Source organism: Carcharodon carcharias, chromosome 26, assembly GCF_017639515.1.
Source record: "Carcharodon carcharias isolate sCarCar2 chromosome 26, sCarCar2.pri, whole genome shotgun sequence".
Taxonomy (NCBI): domain Eukaryota; kingdom Metazoa; phylum Chordata; class Chondrichthyes; order Lamniformes; family Lamnidae; genus Carcharodon; species Carcharodon carcharias.
In genome coordinates, this window is record NC_054492.1 from 5,533,795 (window position 1) to 5,549,860 (window position 16,066).

Sequence of the window (16,066 nt, forward strand, 5' to 3'; positions counted from 1 at the left end):
AGCTTGGAGCTTGGTGACCAAGCTGTCATCATGGCTTACAGAGAACGGAGAAAAAGGGAAAGAGAGGAGCCATCTGGCTGGGCAGCGGGAGGAACAGCACCCTCAGGAAGAAGGGGCGGTTTGGGCTCCGGTGCATAACACTGAAGAGCCACAGCGATCCATTGCTGGTTGGTGCCTAGCGAGACCCAGGGTCTATATAAGGTACTTGTCATTCCTGCAGATGACCAAGAACCAGTGTCGCTGAAGACTGCACATATCCAGGGAACTAGTCTGCCACCTACTGCAGGATTTGGTGCCACAGGGACATGGAGGGCATCCACAGCCAGTGGCCGTGGCGCTCAGTTTTTACTCCAGTAGCTCCTTTCAGGGCCCCCCATGGTGATCTCTGTGGGATATCACAAGCCTCCACCCACAAATGCATCTATGAGGTCACAGGCACCATCTTTGCAAAGGCACACAACTTTATGCATTTCACCCGGGACCAGGAAAGCCAGGATGCAAGAGCGCTGGGATTTGCCCAAATCTCAGGTTTACCACAGGGGCAGAATGCCATTGACTGCACTCACATGGCGCTTAGATCTCCGTCCCACCACACAGTCAACAATGCCAACCACAAAGGCTTCCACTCGCTGAATGTGCAGCTGGTGTGCGACCACCACAAACGCATCCTGCAGGCCTGCGCACAGTTCCCAGGGTGTGTCCATGACTCCTACATTCTCAGTAGGTCTCAGATCCATGACGTCTTCCAGGGTCCACAGAGGCTGCAGGGTTGGCTCCTCAGGGACAAGGATGACACGCGTGGACATGGCTGATAACACCCGTGCGGTGGCCTGAGACTGCAGCAGAGAGAAGGTACAACGAGGCTCATGCTGCAACTCGAACCTTGCTGAAGCAAATCATCGGGATGCTGAAAATGAGATTCCAGTGCCTGGGTCAGTCTGGTGGAGCCCTGCAATACAGTCCACAGAAGGTGTCACACATCATCGTCACCTGCTGCGCGCTTCACAACCTGGCACAGCAGTAGTGAGGAGCTGGCTGAGGAGGAGATGGAGGTGCTGCATGTCTCCTCCGATGAGGATGACGTTGACGGGGATGAGGGTAAGGAGGCCCTCAAGGGCGAGGATGACAATGATGAGGCCATCACACTGGCCACATGAGGCATGTGTGCTCGGGAGGCCTTCATAGCTGCTGGATTCATGGAAGATGATGACAAGGAGTGAGGAGACACATAGATCCTCACATTGCATCTGTGAACGTTTGACTCCGGTCTGGCTGATGATAGCGCACAATACCCTCTGTGATAACGCTCCTGTGATGGTGATGCAGCAGGTGCCCATAGTCCCTACATTTAAGGAGGATGATGACAACATGCAGTGGGGACACTCCATAGATCCTCACAAAGGTTATGTGAATGCCTGATTCCTGTCTGGCTAATGGTACCTCGCTTGTGCTCTGTGAACAGAATCATATCTTGGGAATACAGCGGGAAAACTTTAACTTCTGATCCTATGACGTCCTTTGTGAGCTGAACCCTTCAGGACCGCACTGTCACCAGACACAGATGCTGATGAGATGGGGACCAGCCACACTACAAAGGTGCTGGGAGCACACAGAGAGAATGATGGAACTCGGTGTCACTGGCCCAGAACATTCTGACAACAATGATAAGCCCCATCAAGGTGCAGGCATGACTGAAGTGCCAGTTACAATGAAGGCGCAGAATCAGTGTGCTGGGAAGGTTGCACAAAGCATAGGGAAGGGGCCCTGGCAGAGACACCTGCCTTTATCTTGTGCAGGGACCAAGGTTTCACATCTGAGCAACACAAACACTGCTCATCAAAACAAGGAGCCAAGGCAAGGATACATTCTTGGCAGTTTATTAACAAAGTGAACATTATGTACAAGCAATTAACACCCATGCCCAGTCACCTGGCGAAATGGCCCCAGGGAGTGCACCTGCTGATCCTCCTCTCTATGGGTGCCCGAGGGTCCCAGGCTGACTCCTTGAGGAGATGGGGAAGCTGGAGTGAGATCGAGTTGCCCTGCACCCCTCTCACGTTGACACTGTTGGAGGCCAACTATGGCATCAGTGATGGAGTTCAGCCCATGCAGCAGTGCAAGACCAATGTCCTGGATCAAGTCCTCCATGGCAGCTGCCATCCTATCACTGTTGACCTCAGTGCATTGGCATGCCAGCACAATCATTTCAGACTTAAGGCAGACGGATTCCTCCATCGTGCCTTGCAATCTGAGGTGTGCAGCGGACATCCCTTCCTGATGTTCCCGAGTTTGCCTTTGCAGCTCCAGCAACTGTGACATGACCGAGTCCGGAGGCTCCTCATCTGACTTGGACTGAGCAGATCTCTAGCCTCCAGCAGTCCTCCGAGTGCCAGAAACCTGGGAAGTCCCTGCCTCCACCTACTGTGGATCAGACAGTGAAATGTACTCACCAGATTGTGATCTCAAGGCTACTCTAAAGTTAGGTCCCACCGAGGTGTGTGTCTCTGTGCTGGTGGAGGGTGTGGGTGAGCGCTGTGACAGGTCTTCCATGAGTGGTTCAGCAAATTCCTCTTCGGAGATGTCTTTAGGGAATGAGTTGAGGGCCTGGGTCGTGGACCCCCTCGGCTGTTTCCCAGATGTGCCTGTGAAAGCAAGGGGAGATAATTAGTGCATGGCAGGGGACTGCAGACCAGGACACATCACTCACGGCATAGTTGTCCGATGGATGTTGCATTGCTGGATCCTCACTTGGTTGACCACCAGCGACCCCACCAATCAGTACAGGAACATTCCAGATCCTCGCCGGCCAGCTGGATGACTATTTTCAAAGTGTGTGAGGACCTTGATTTCAGGCATTCCTTCAACAGTCTGCGACCTCTCCCTGTTATTGTGTGCCAGCTTGTCCTGCATAAATAGAGATGGAGAGAGTGTAAGCAGGGCGCCTGCCAGGCCAGATAATAAGTATGCCTGTCCTGTGTGGGTGGTGCATGGTGCCATGGATGGGATGAGGACAATGAAGGTGTGTGTGAGAGAGTGACATGATGTCACTTCAACTGGAAGTGAGTGAGGGCTCTGTGGATGTGTGATGAGTTTGTGAGTGTGTGAGTTGAGAGTGATGAGAAGAGTGACTTACCCTGGTGGAACGGATGAGATCATTCATCCTCTTGCGGCACTGGATGGCTGTCCCCTTTTGCAGGGCGTTGGCACTGACCACCACTGCCACTGCCTCCCAAGCTGGATTGGTGATGTTGCTGCCCCTCCTGTGGCCAGAGCTGGGGTGGAGGACATCACGGCGGTCCTTCACGTGTCAAAAAGACATTCCAGGGACGCGTCCCTGAATCAGGGGGCTGCAGTCTTCTTGCCTCTCGGGACCATGTCTTCTGTGCAGTGATGCTGGGCTGGAAGCTCTGAGAGGTGTGTACGCAGCTGCAATTTAAGTATGGAGCCCAGCATGAGGAAGTGGCGAGGTGACAGCGTGGCGGGTGAATGAGAGCCTGCCTGCCATGGAAACGGCGTGTTCCCAGAAATGCATGATTAAAGAGGCAGGATTGGAACGATATGGTGTGAAAAGCCGTCATTGCAGCCGGCGGGTAAAACATTCTTTTTCCTGCCTGCTACCTCACTTAGTGCAAATCTGGGACAATTCCACCCATAGATAGGTTAAATGAGTGGGCAACAAGATGGCAGACGTAGTATAATGTGGGCAAGTGTGAGGTTATTCACTTTGGTATAGAACAGAGAAGCAGAATTATTTTTAAAAGACATTCAGAGACTTGGGTGTATTGCACTGGGGCACAGAAAATTAACATGCAGTTACAGCTGGCAATTAGGAAGGCAAGTGGCATTTTGACCACTGTTGGAAGGGGTTTGAAGTACAAGATTAAGGAAGTCTTGCTATAATTGTATGGGGGTTTACACCTGGAGTACTACGCACAGTTTTTGTCTCCAACCTAAGGAAGAATGCACTTGTATCAGGCACGGTACAGTAAAGGTTCACTAGATTAGTCCCTGAGATCAAAGGGTGGTCCTATGATGACAGGCTGAATGACTTGGGCCTATACTCTCTGGAGTTTGGAAGAGTAAGAGCTGATCTCATTGAAGTGTACAAGATTCTGAATGGCTTGACAGGGTAGACACTGAGAGACCGTTTACCCTGATTGAGGAATCGCGAACATGGGGGCACAGTCTCAGGATAAGGGACCAATCATTTAGGACTGAAATGAGAAGAAATTTCTTCAGGCAGAGGCTTGTGAATTCTCTACCCCTGAGGGTAGCTCCATTATTATATATATTTAGAGCTGGAATAGACAGATCATTGATCTGTCAGGGAATCGAGGTATGGGGAGCAGGTGGGGAAATGGGGTTGAGGCAGAAGATCAGTCATGATCATATTGAATGGTGGAGCAGGCTCGAGGGGCCTTATGGTCTATTCCTGCTCCTATTTCTGATGTTCTTATGCCTAGAACAAAATAATAAGGGGCATCAAAAGTGTCACATCAAAGATTACTACATAAAACAAGAGCTCATGGTGTAGGGGGAAACATTATCATGGATAGAGGATTGGTTAGCTAATAGGAAGCAAAGAGTAGGAATAAATCAGTCTTTTTCTGGTTGACTTGCTGTAACCAGTGGAGCACCACAGGGATCAGCACTGGGTTCTCAACCATTTACAATCTATATCAATAACTTGGGTGAAGGGACCTAATGTATGGTTGCTAAATTTGCTGATGACACAAAGATAAGCAGGAAAGTAAATTTTGAGGCAGACCCAAAGAGTCCACAAGGGTTTTAGATAGGCTAAGTGAGTGAGTACAAGATTGGCAGATAGAGTATAATGTGGGAAAATGTGAACTCGTCCACTTGGGCAGGAAGAATAGAAAAGCAGTACATTACTGAAATGGAGAGCGATTGCAGAACTCTGAGGTACAGAGGGATCTGGGTGCCCTGGTACATGAATCATAAGAAGTTAGCATGCTGGCATAGCAAGTGGTTAGGAAGGCGAACGGAATGTTGTTTATTGCAAGGGGAATTGAATATGAAAGTAGGAAAGTTTTACTACAGTTGTCACACTTCAGTGTGACCACACCTGGATTACTATATACAGTTTTGTCTCCTTACTTAAGATAGAATATAATTGCATTGGAAACAGTTCAGAAGAGGTTCCCTCAACTGGTTGCTGGATTGAAGGGGCTGTCTTATGAGGAAAGGTTGGACAGGCCAGGCCCTTATACGTCAGAGTTTAGAAGAATGACAGGTGATTTTATTGAAACATATAAAACCCTGAAGGGACTTGAAAGGTTGGATGCTGAGAGGATGTTTCCCCTCGTGGGAGAGACTAGAACTAGAGGATGTAGTTTGAAAATGAGTGGCCTCCCATTTAAGACGGAGACGAGGAGAAATCAGACAAGGGATTCAAAGGGTATAGAGAGTAGACAGGAAAGTAGTGGACACAATCAGATCAGCCATGATCTTACCAAATGGCAGAGCAGGCTAAAGGGGTAGAATGACCTAGTCCTGCTCCTAGTTCATATGTTCACCTGAATCTCTCTTAATACCAACATTTACTAGTCTATCACCTTTCAAAAAATATTCTGCTTTCCCATTCTTCGTACTCAATTGGATAATTTCACACTTCTCCATGTTAGGCTCTGCATTTTGTCCACTCACTTAACCCATCTGTATCCCTTTGCAATCACTTTACACTCTAATCACAGCTTACTTTCCCGCCTAGCTTTGCATCATCACATCAGCAAATTTGGCTACATTGTATTCAATCTCCTTATCTAAGCCAATGATATAGAATGTTAACAATTGAGGCCCAAGCACTGATCCAAGTGGCGTCTCTACCAGTTACACCCTGACATTCTGAAAATGATTAATTTATTCTTACTCTGTTTCCTGTCTGTTAATCAACCCTGAACCCATGCTGATACATCATCCCCAACCCCATGAGCTCCAATCTAGTCCAACAAACTCTTGTGCATCATCTTATTGAATGTCTTCTGAAAATCCAAATATACTCTGGTTCCACCTTATTTACCCTGCTAGTTATACCCTCAAAAAACATAATTTCCCTTTCATAAAAATCTGTTGACCCTGCCTAATCATATTGTGATTTTCCCAGTATCCTGTTACCATGTCATTACTGATCAATTTTAACATTTTCCCTATTATTGAGATCAGACTACTTGACAATGGCATGGATGAGGATTTCAGCAGCAGATGAGCAAAGGCAGGTGCAGAGTGGGGCGGTATTATGGAGATGGTGGTAGGCAGTCTTGGAACTGGAGCTGAAACATGTTTGGAAACTCAGCTCAGGCAAATAAAGGCTGTGAACAGTTTGATTCGGACTTAGACGGTTGGCAGGGAGAGAGATGTATTCCGTGGCTAAGGAACAGAGCTTGTGATAGGTGCTGAAGACAATGCCTTTGATCTTCCAATATTTAATTTCTGCTCATCTGATGCTGGATGTCAAACAAGCAGTGTGCCAAATCAGAGGCAGTGGATGGGTCGGTTCCCAAGAAAGGAGATTTTCCAGGCTTCAGAGTATGTTTAAACCTCACTTGGTGCAATCCTTGAAATGGTAAACCTCAGTGATTGTGTTCCAGTTGTTCGATCCTGATGAGCTCATGCCAAATGTACCCAAGATTGAGTGACGTATTTTTAGAGGCCACAAAAGCTCTCTGAGCCTCTTTAAAGTGGAAACAATAATAAAGAGCAGTAACTAATTGAGAGGCACCTCAAGCACATGTGGATTCCCTTTGCTGTAGGTGCAGGATTTCCTGCCACTGATTATAAAAGTGATGCACAGCAGAGAGATGGAGCACAGAGATTTGAGAATTAAAGTCCAGAAGCCATTTAAGCCAGTGCACTGGTGCAAAAAGGTATCAAACAGGATAAGGGAACATTGTTCCCTTTATCTCAAGGGGGCTGGAATACAAAGGGGAGGAAGTGATGCTTCAGTTGTACAGAGCCTTAGTCAGACTCCATCTGGAATAACTGGGTTCAGTTCTGGGCACCGTACCTCAGGAGGGATATGTTAGTCTTGGAGGGGGGTGCAGCACAGATTCATTAGAACAAGTCTGTGGCTTTATTAATTCTTTCACAGGATGTGGACATTACTGGCTAGGCCAGCATTTAATGCCCATCCCTAATTGCCCTTGAGAAGGTGATGGTAAGCCACCTTCTTGAACTGCTGCAGTCCATGTGGTGTAGACATACCCACAGTGCTGTTAGGAAGAGATTTGCAAGATTCTGACCCAGCAATAATGAAGGAACGGTGATCTATTTCCAGGTCAGGATAGTGTGTGGCCTGGAGGAGAACATGCAGGTGGTGGTGTTCCAATGCATGTGCTGCTTTTCCCTTCTGGGTGGTACAGGTCACAGGTTTGGAAGGTGCAGTCAAAGAAGCCTTGGTGAGTTGTTCCAGTGTATTTTGTTTATGGTACACACTGCTGCCACTGTGGGTCAGTGGTGGAGGGAGTGAATGTTTAAGGTGGTGGATGGGATGCCATTCCGGAGGTTTGCTTTGCCATTGGAACATAGAACTTAGGAACAGGAGCAGGCCATTCAGCCCTCTGAACCTGCTCCTCCATTCGATAAGGTCATGTCTGACCTGATTGTGGTCTCAATTTCACTTTCTTATCTGTCCTCAATAATCCTTGACTCCCTTGTCAATCAAAAACCCATCTAACTCAGCTTTGAATAAATTCAATGACCCAGCCATCACTGTTTTCTGAGGAAGAGAAATCCATGGATTAGTCCCTCTGAGAGAAAAAATTCTCCTCATCTCTGTCTTAAAAGGGAGACCTCTAATTTTTAAACTGAGTCCCTTAGTTCTCGTCGCGCCCACAAGAGGAAACATCTTCCCATGTCCACCCTATCAAGTCCCCTCAGGATCTTATATGTTTCAATAAGATCACCTCTCATTCTATGGGTAAAAGCCAAACATGTTCAACCTTTCTTCATAAGATAAGTCCTTCATCCCAGGAATGAGTTGAGTAAACCTCCTCTGAACTGCTTCCAATGCAGTAGCATCATTGTTCAAATAAGGAGACCAAAACTGTACAGATTCCCCCAGATGCAGTCTCACCAAAGCCTTGTACAGCTGCAGTACAATGTGTCCTGACAATATTCTGGCAATTGTACTGAAGACTGGTGTTCCAGAAATTGCCGTGCCCCTAGCCAGTATAGCTACAACACTGGCATCTACCTGGCTATGTGGAAAATTGCCCAGGTATGTCCTGTATACAAGAAGCAGGACAAATCCAACCCGGCCAATTACCACCCCATCAGTCTACTCTCGATCTTCAGTAAAGTAATGAAAGGGGTCATTAACAGTGCTATCAAGCAGCACTTGCTTAGCAATAGCCTGCTCACTGATGCCCAGTTTGGGTTCTGCCAGGGCCACTCAGCTCCTGACCTCATTACAATCTTGGTTCGCACGTGGACAAAAGAGCTGAACTTCCAAGGTGAGATGAGAGTGACTGCCCTTGACATCAAGGCAGCATTTGACAGAGTGTGGAATCAAGGAGCCTTAGCAAAACTGGAGTCAATGAGAATCAGGGAGAAAACTCTTCGCTGGTTGGAGTCATACCTAGCACAACGGAAAATGGTTGTGGTTGTTGGAGGTCAGACTCAGCCCCAGGACATTACTGCAGGAGTTCCTCAGGGTGCTGTCCTCGGCCCAACCATCTTCAGCTGCTTCATCAATGACATTCTTTCTATCATAAGGTCAAAAGTGGGGATGTTCATTGATGATTGCACAATGTTCAGCACCATTCATGACTCCTCAGATGCTGAAGCAGTCCATGTCTAAATGCAGCAAGACCTGGACAATATTCAGGCTTGGGCTGACAAGTGGCAAGTTACATTCGCGCCACACAAGTGCCAGGCAATGACCATCTCCGACAAGAGAGAATCCAACCATCACCCCTTGACGTTCAATGGCATTACCATCACTGAATCTCCCACTATCAACATCCTGGGGGTTGCCATTGACCAGAAACTGAACTAGACTAGCCATATAAATACTGTGGCTACAAAAGCAGGTTAGAGGCTAGGAATCCTGCGATGAGTAACCCACTCCCGACTCCTGAAAGTCTGTCGATCATCTACAAGGTACAAGTCAGGAGTGTGATGGAATACTCTCCACTTGCCTGGATGAGTGCTGCTCCCACAACACTCAAGAATTCAACACCATCCAGGACAAAGCAGGCTGCATGATTGGCACCCTATCCACAAGCATTCACTCCCTCCACCATGGATGCACAGTAGCAGCAGTGTGTACCATCTACAAGATACACTGCAGGAATTCACCAAGGCTCCTTAGGCAGCACCTTCCAAACCCAGACCACTACCATCTAGAAGAATGAGGGCTGCAGATAGATGGGAAGACCACCACCTGGAAGTTCCCCTCCAAGTCACTCGCCATCCTGACTTGGAAATATGTCGCCGTTCCTTCACTGTCGCTGGGTCAAAATCCTGGAACTCCCTCCCTAACAGCATTGTGGGTGTACCTACACCACATGGACTGCAGTGGTTCAAAAAGGCAGCTCACCACCGCCTTCTCAAGGGCAACTAGAGATGGGCAATAATGCTGGCCCAGCCAACAAACCCCACATCCCATGACTGAATTTAAAAAAGTAAAAGCCCCCTACTTTTATATTCCATTCTCTTTGCAATAAACAGCAACATTCCATTTGCCTAGCTAATCACTTGCTGTGCCTGCATACTAACTTTTTCTGAGTCCTGTACAAGGACACCTAGAACCCTCTGTACCACAGAGATCTGCAGCCTCTCTCCATTTAAATAGTGTACTGTTTTTACATTCTTCCTGCCAATGAGACAAGTTCATAATTTCCCACATTATACTCCATCTGCCAAATTTTTGCCCACTCACTTAACCTGTCCATATTCCTTTGTTGACTCTCTACCTCCTCTTGACAACTTACTTCCCTCCCTATCTTGGTGTCGTCAGCAAATTTAGCTACCCCTTTATCCGAGCCATTGATATAGATTGTAAATAGTTGAGGTCCCAGCACCAATCCCTGTGGCACTCCATTAGTTACAGCTTGCCAACCCGGAAATAGATCCATTAATCCTTACTCTCTGCTCCCTGTTATCATACCAGTCCATGCAAATATATTACCCCTACACCATGAGCTCTTATTTTGTGTAGTAAGCTTTGGTGTAGCACCTTATCAAAAGACTTTTGAAAATCCAAGTACATCACGTCTGCAGGTTTCCCTTTATCACTTTGCTTGTTACTTTCTCAAAGAACTATAATAAATTAGTTAAACTCGATTTCCCTTTCACAAAGCCATTTTGACTTTGCTTGATCCCATTATGATTTTCTAAGTATCCTACTATAGCGTCCTGAATAATGGATTTTAGCAAATTCCCTATGGCAGTTGTTAGACTAACTGGCCTAACTAACTTCCTGGTTTCCATCTCCCATATTTCTTGAATAAAGGTGTTACATTTGCTATTTTACTATCTGCTGGGAGCATTTCAGAATCTAAGGAATTTTGGGAGATTAAAACCACATCTCTACTAACTCTGCAGCCATTTCTTTTAAGACCTTCGCATGCAGACAATTAGGTCCTGACGACTTGTCAGTCTTTAGGCCTGATAGTTTACCTAATACTTTTTCCCTGGCATAGCGATTGTTTTCAGTTTCTCCCTCCCTTTTGCACCTTGATTTTCAAGTACCTTTGGAAAGTTTTCTAAGCTTTCTACAGTGAAAATGCACACAAAGTACTTGTTCAACACATCCGCCATTTCTTGTTTTTGATTATTAATTCCTCAGACTCACTCTCTAGAGGACCAACACTTGCTCTAAGTACTATTTTCCTTTTTAAATACTTGTAGAAACTCTGACTATATGCCCTGGATGGTGTTGAGTTTCTGGAGTGTTGTTGGGGTTGCATTCATCCAGGTGGGAGGAGAGTATCTCATCATACTCCTGGCCTCGTAGATAGTGGACAGGCTTTGGGGAGTCAGGAGGTGAGTTATTTGCCACAAAATTCCCTGCCTCTGACCTGCTCTTATAGGCACAGCATGTATTGACCCAGTTCAGTGTCTGGTCAATGGCACCCCCGGGATGTTGATTGTGGATATTGATTCAGCAATGGTAATGTAGTTGAATGTTAATGTTAGATGGTTAGATTCTCTCTTGTTAGAGAAGGTCATTGCTTGGCACTTGTGTAGTGTTAAATTGGGAGGAGTGTGCAAACTATCAAGCCTGGATCCTGTATCTCTAAGTATGATATAGGTTTAGCTGTCTCATTCGAGAGATAAGGTATTACTTTTCCCTTCAACAAAATTTCTTTATAACGCTCATGTATCTCATTCACCCCTTAGCAGTGTTCACACTCATTTTCACAGCTGCAGTTTTTGCTACAACTTGATATGTTGTGCTTTCAGTCGTGGTTCCTTTTCCTGAATCACTCATATGTAACCCAAGAAATCCCATGGATTTCCCGCACAACTTCCAGCAAACGGCATGAATATGTCCCACCTTGTTACAATGGAAACACTAAGGCCTTTGAGCATCACTTCCACCCTCAGCACTTTCCTTTCTGGCCTGAGAAGGATTTTCCAGGGTATTCCCAGCAGTCCCTTCTTTCCCCTTGCTACTTGCCTTTCTTTCACCTTCTCACCTTCTATCCCTATTGGGTTTGCGGGGATGATGGAAAAAGGATTTAGATTTATAGACCAGTTCATAATCGTCAGCCACCTCTACTGCCTGTCTAGATGTTTTAACCTTCTGGTCTTCAGCATGGGTTCTAACTACTGGAGGAAGTAAATTCTTAAATTCTTCCAAGAGAATTATTTCTTTAAGAGCTTCATATGTTATCTCTGCCTTTAAAGCCCTTATCCAACAGTTAAAATTACTTTGTTTTACCCTCTCAAACTCAATATAGGTGTTTCCTTATTGAAGGTTGTCTCCTTATATTCTGAAATTTCTGCCTGTCTACCTCATGGACCAACTCATGCACTCAGAATAGCCTTTTTTAACTGCATCATAATCCACAGAAGCCTCTTCTGAAAGTGAGGCATAAACCTCATGAGCTCTACGCACCAACCTAGTCTGTAAAAGCAATGTCCAGATTTCTTTTGGCCAATTCATTTGCTTAGCTACCTTTTCAAATGAAGTAAAGAATGCCTCTACATCCCTTTCCACAAACTTTGGGAGACCTTGCACAAACTTAAACATCTCCCCACTCGGCTTTGGATCAGAGATTTTTGCATCATCAGAACCTTCCTCAGCATCTGAGGCTTCTTTTTTAAGGTCCAGCCTCTAGAGAGTGAGTCTGAGGAATTAGTAATCAAAAACAAGGAATGGCGGCATTCCCATTCTTGTTTCTTCTCTCTCTCCTTTGCCTCTCTTTCTTGATCCTTCTCCCTTGACTGAAATTCCAGTTCCAGCTTCCTAAATGCTCTTTCTCTTTCCTTTTCTTTCGCCTCCAATTCAAGTTTTTCATTTGTAACTGAATCTTAGCCAGTTCAACTGACTCACCCCCAGAGAATATGACCTCTCTGTTACCCCTTCCAGTTTCAAATGCTGCACTATTATCTCAACCATGTTGGCTTTCGTCACCCCTTTGGGTAATTCTACCTCCAGTTTATCCGCTAATTCTATTAGCTTACTCTTGGTTATTTTCTGTAAACCAGTCAGGGTTATATCTCCCACCTGTAAGAAAAAGCCATAGCAATTTCCAATGACATTTTAGGTTACCAATGTATAAGAAACCTCTTCTCTGTCCTTTTATCTCTATGAATGACTGTTCCTCGTCCAATCACCCACTATCCATGTTTCAAAATCCCACAAGAGCCATCAGTTTACGTTATGACTGGGTTGGGAGAAGTGCACGAGTTATCAAGCCCCACTCCTCCTCAGGCCGTACATTTAATTTAAATGTTTAATTTTCTCACTGAAATGGCCAATTTTGTATCTATACCTCTAGTACCTAGAAGAAAAGAGAGTCTGACCAGGATTCTTTCAAAAACTCAGAATGATTAATTAATTTTAAAACAAAACTTCTTTCAACAAGTTGCAAGTACTGGTTAATACACAATTATAATTGGGAAGTATAACTATCCATCTCTTCCTAAAGAATCCCCCCAGCACATGCACAGACAAACAAAGGACAAACAGATAGAGTCTCTCTGCAGAGATGGGCTTCAGAGAATAGGCATTATAAAATAAAGGATAAAGTCCACAGGGCCTTGACGCTGTTGACCTGGAGTTCTCTCTTGAGCAGTCGGAACTGCTGGCCTCAGTAGATGCCTGGAATTTCCCACCAACTGCCCAGCTTTGCAGGTCCCAATGCAAACCAGTTATACTCAGCTGAGGGTTCTCTGAGCCACACACAATTTCAGGCAAGGTGGAGAGGGAGCCTTCCTTTCTCAGCTTGCTCTCCAACAAGACTGGCTTCAAAAAAGCAGCTTCACAACTTAAGCTTTTTTTCTCTCTCCCATCTGGTTGCCTTTTTTTTTGTCTCCCAGCTTCATTAATTAAAGTGTTTTGCAGCTCAACATAAACAAAATAACTCCTTCTCAAGTACCATATAGTTCAGGTGATTTCTTGGAAGAGGCTTGTTTGGTTACAGTTCCAAGGTGAACTTAGGACCTCCTTTAAATAAAGTCCCAGGTTAGCATCCACATGTCCAGATCATGCCAAATCCTTCCATTTTGCAAAAGAAAACGCCATTTTAAGAGATATAATTCTAACAGTAATGAGAATGTTACTTGCTTCTTGTCAGCCCAAGCCTAAGTGTTGTCCAGGTCTTGCCTCATAATGTCACAGACTGCTTCAGTATCTGACGAGTCGTGAATGGTATTGAACATGGGAAAGTCATTGATGAAGCAGCTGAAGATGGTTAGGCCTGGGACACTATATTCTGCTGTGATGTCCTGGGACTGAGATGATTTGGCCTCCAACAACCGCAACCATCTTCCATTGTGCTAGGTTTGACTCCAGTTAGCAGAGAGTTCCCCCGATTCCTATTAACGTCAGTTTTGTTGGACTCCTTGATGCCTTACTCAGTTAAATGCTGCCTTGATGTCAAAGGCAATCACTCACCTCACCTCTGGAGCTCAGCTCTTCCAGCCATGTTTGGACTAAGACTGTAATGAGGTCAGGACCTGTGTGGCCCTAGCGGGACACAAATTGAGCGTCAGTGAGCAGGTTATTGCTGTGTAAGTGCTGCTTGATAGCACTGTTGACAACCCCTTCCATCACTGATAATCAAGAGTATATTGATGGAGGGGTAATTGGCTGGGTTGGATTTGTCTTGTTTTTTATGGACAGGGCATACCTAGGCAATTTTCCACTTTGTCGGGTAAATGCCAGTATTATAGCTGTACTGGAACAGCTTGGCTAAGGGTGCAGATAGTTCTAGAGCACAGGTCTGTAGTACTACTACCAGAATGTTGTCATGCCCCATAGGCTTTGCCATATCCAATACCTTCAGCCATTTCTTGATGTGTGAATGAATCGCTAAAGAAAAGCACTGTGATGCTGGGGACCTCTGGAGGAGGCCGAGTTGGATCATCCACTCGGCACTTCTGGCTGAAGATAGTTGCAAATGCTTTCAACCTTATCTTTTGTACAGATGTGCTGGGCTACCCCATCATTGAGGATGTGGATATTTATGGAGCCTCCTCCTCAAGGGAGTTGTTTAATTACCAACCACCATTAATGGCTGGATGTGGCAGGACTGCAGAGCTTAGCTCTGTTCTGTTGGTTGTTGAATCGCTTAGCTCTGTCTGTTGTATGCTGCTTCCGCTGTTTGGCACGCAAGTAATCCTGTGTTGTAGTTTCACCAGGTTGACACCTCATTTTTAGGTATGCCTGGTGCTGCTTCTGGCATGCCCTCCTATACTCTTCATTGAACCGGGGTTGATTCCTGGCTTGTTGGTAATGGTAGAGTGGGGGATATGCCGGGCCACGAGGTTACAGATTGTGTTCAAGTACAATTCTGCTGCTGCTGATGGCCCACAGCGCCTCATCGATGCTAGATCTGTTCAAAACCTACCTCATTTAGCACAGTGGTAGTGCCACACAACACGATGGAGGATATCCTCAATGTGAGGACTGTGCAATGCTCACTCCTACCAATACTGTCATGGACAGATGTACCTGCGACAGGTAGGTTGGTCGAAGACGATGTGAAGTAGATTTCTCCCTCTTGTTGGTTCCCTTACCACCTGCTGCAGACCCAGTTTGGCAGATATGTCTCCAGGACTCGGCCAGCTCGATGAGTAATGGTGCTACCGAGCCACTCTTGGTGGTGGCCATTGAAGCCCCCTCCCCCCTCCCACCCAGAATATATTCCGTGCTGTTGCCACCCTCAGTGCTTCTTCCAGTTGGTGTTCAACATGGAACTGCACTGATTCATCAGCTGAGATTACAAGATTAAATCTCCCAGAAGGTTGTTCAGAATTAAATTGCACGTAGATGGTGATCAGCAGGAGGTTTCTGTTTGACCTGATGCCATGAGACTTTAGTGGGTAAAGTGGATAAAGTTTAAATTATGAGGAGAGGTCGCATAAACAAATCTTACACTCCCTTGAGTTTTGGAAGTGAGGGGTGATCTGATCGAGTGTTTAAATACTAAAAGGAATTGCTAGATAAAATACTTCCTCAGGTGAGGGATGAGGAACAGAATTTTAAGATTAAAGTATTTCGGAGGAATTTTAAGAAGCACTTTTTTTGAACAAAGGGTGGTGGAAACCTGACACTCATTCCCCCAAAAGGCTTTAGATGCTCAGGCTCAATTGGAGCCTTCATGACTCAAATGGATTTTTGTTGAATATCAACCTTAGTTTGACAGGCAATATGATCGACGCAGGCTTGGAGGGCGGAAGGTGTACTTTTCTTCTTTGTTCTTTGTTTTATCAAGGTATATATGGAGCAAAGGTGGGTAAATGGAGTTGAAATACAGATGAGCCATGGTCTGATTGATGGCGAAACAGGCTCGAGGGGTTGACTGGCCTCTTGTTCCTGTGTAACTAGCAGAGAGTGTATTTTGGTAAACAGCTGGTGTGGAGGTGCAGA

General features: G+C 45.8%; 1 protein-coding gene across 2 annotated transcripts in view; it reads left to right on the forward strand.

Moving 5' to 3' along the window:
• adamts17 (ADAM metallopeptidase with thrombospondin type 1 motif, 17) overlaps nucleotides 1-16,066 on the forward strand; it is a 591,331-nt gene that overhangs the window by 357,942 nt on the left and 217,323 nt on the right. The gene's annotated exons all lie outside the window — the stretch shown is intronic.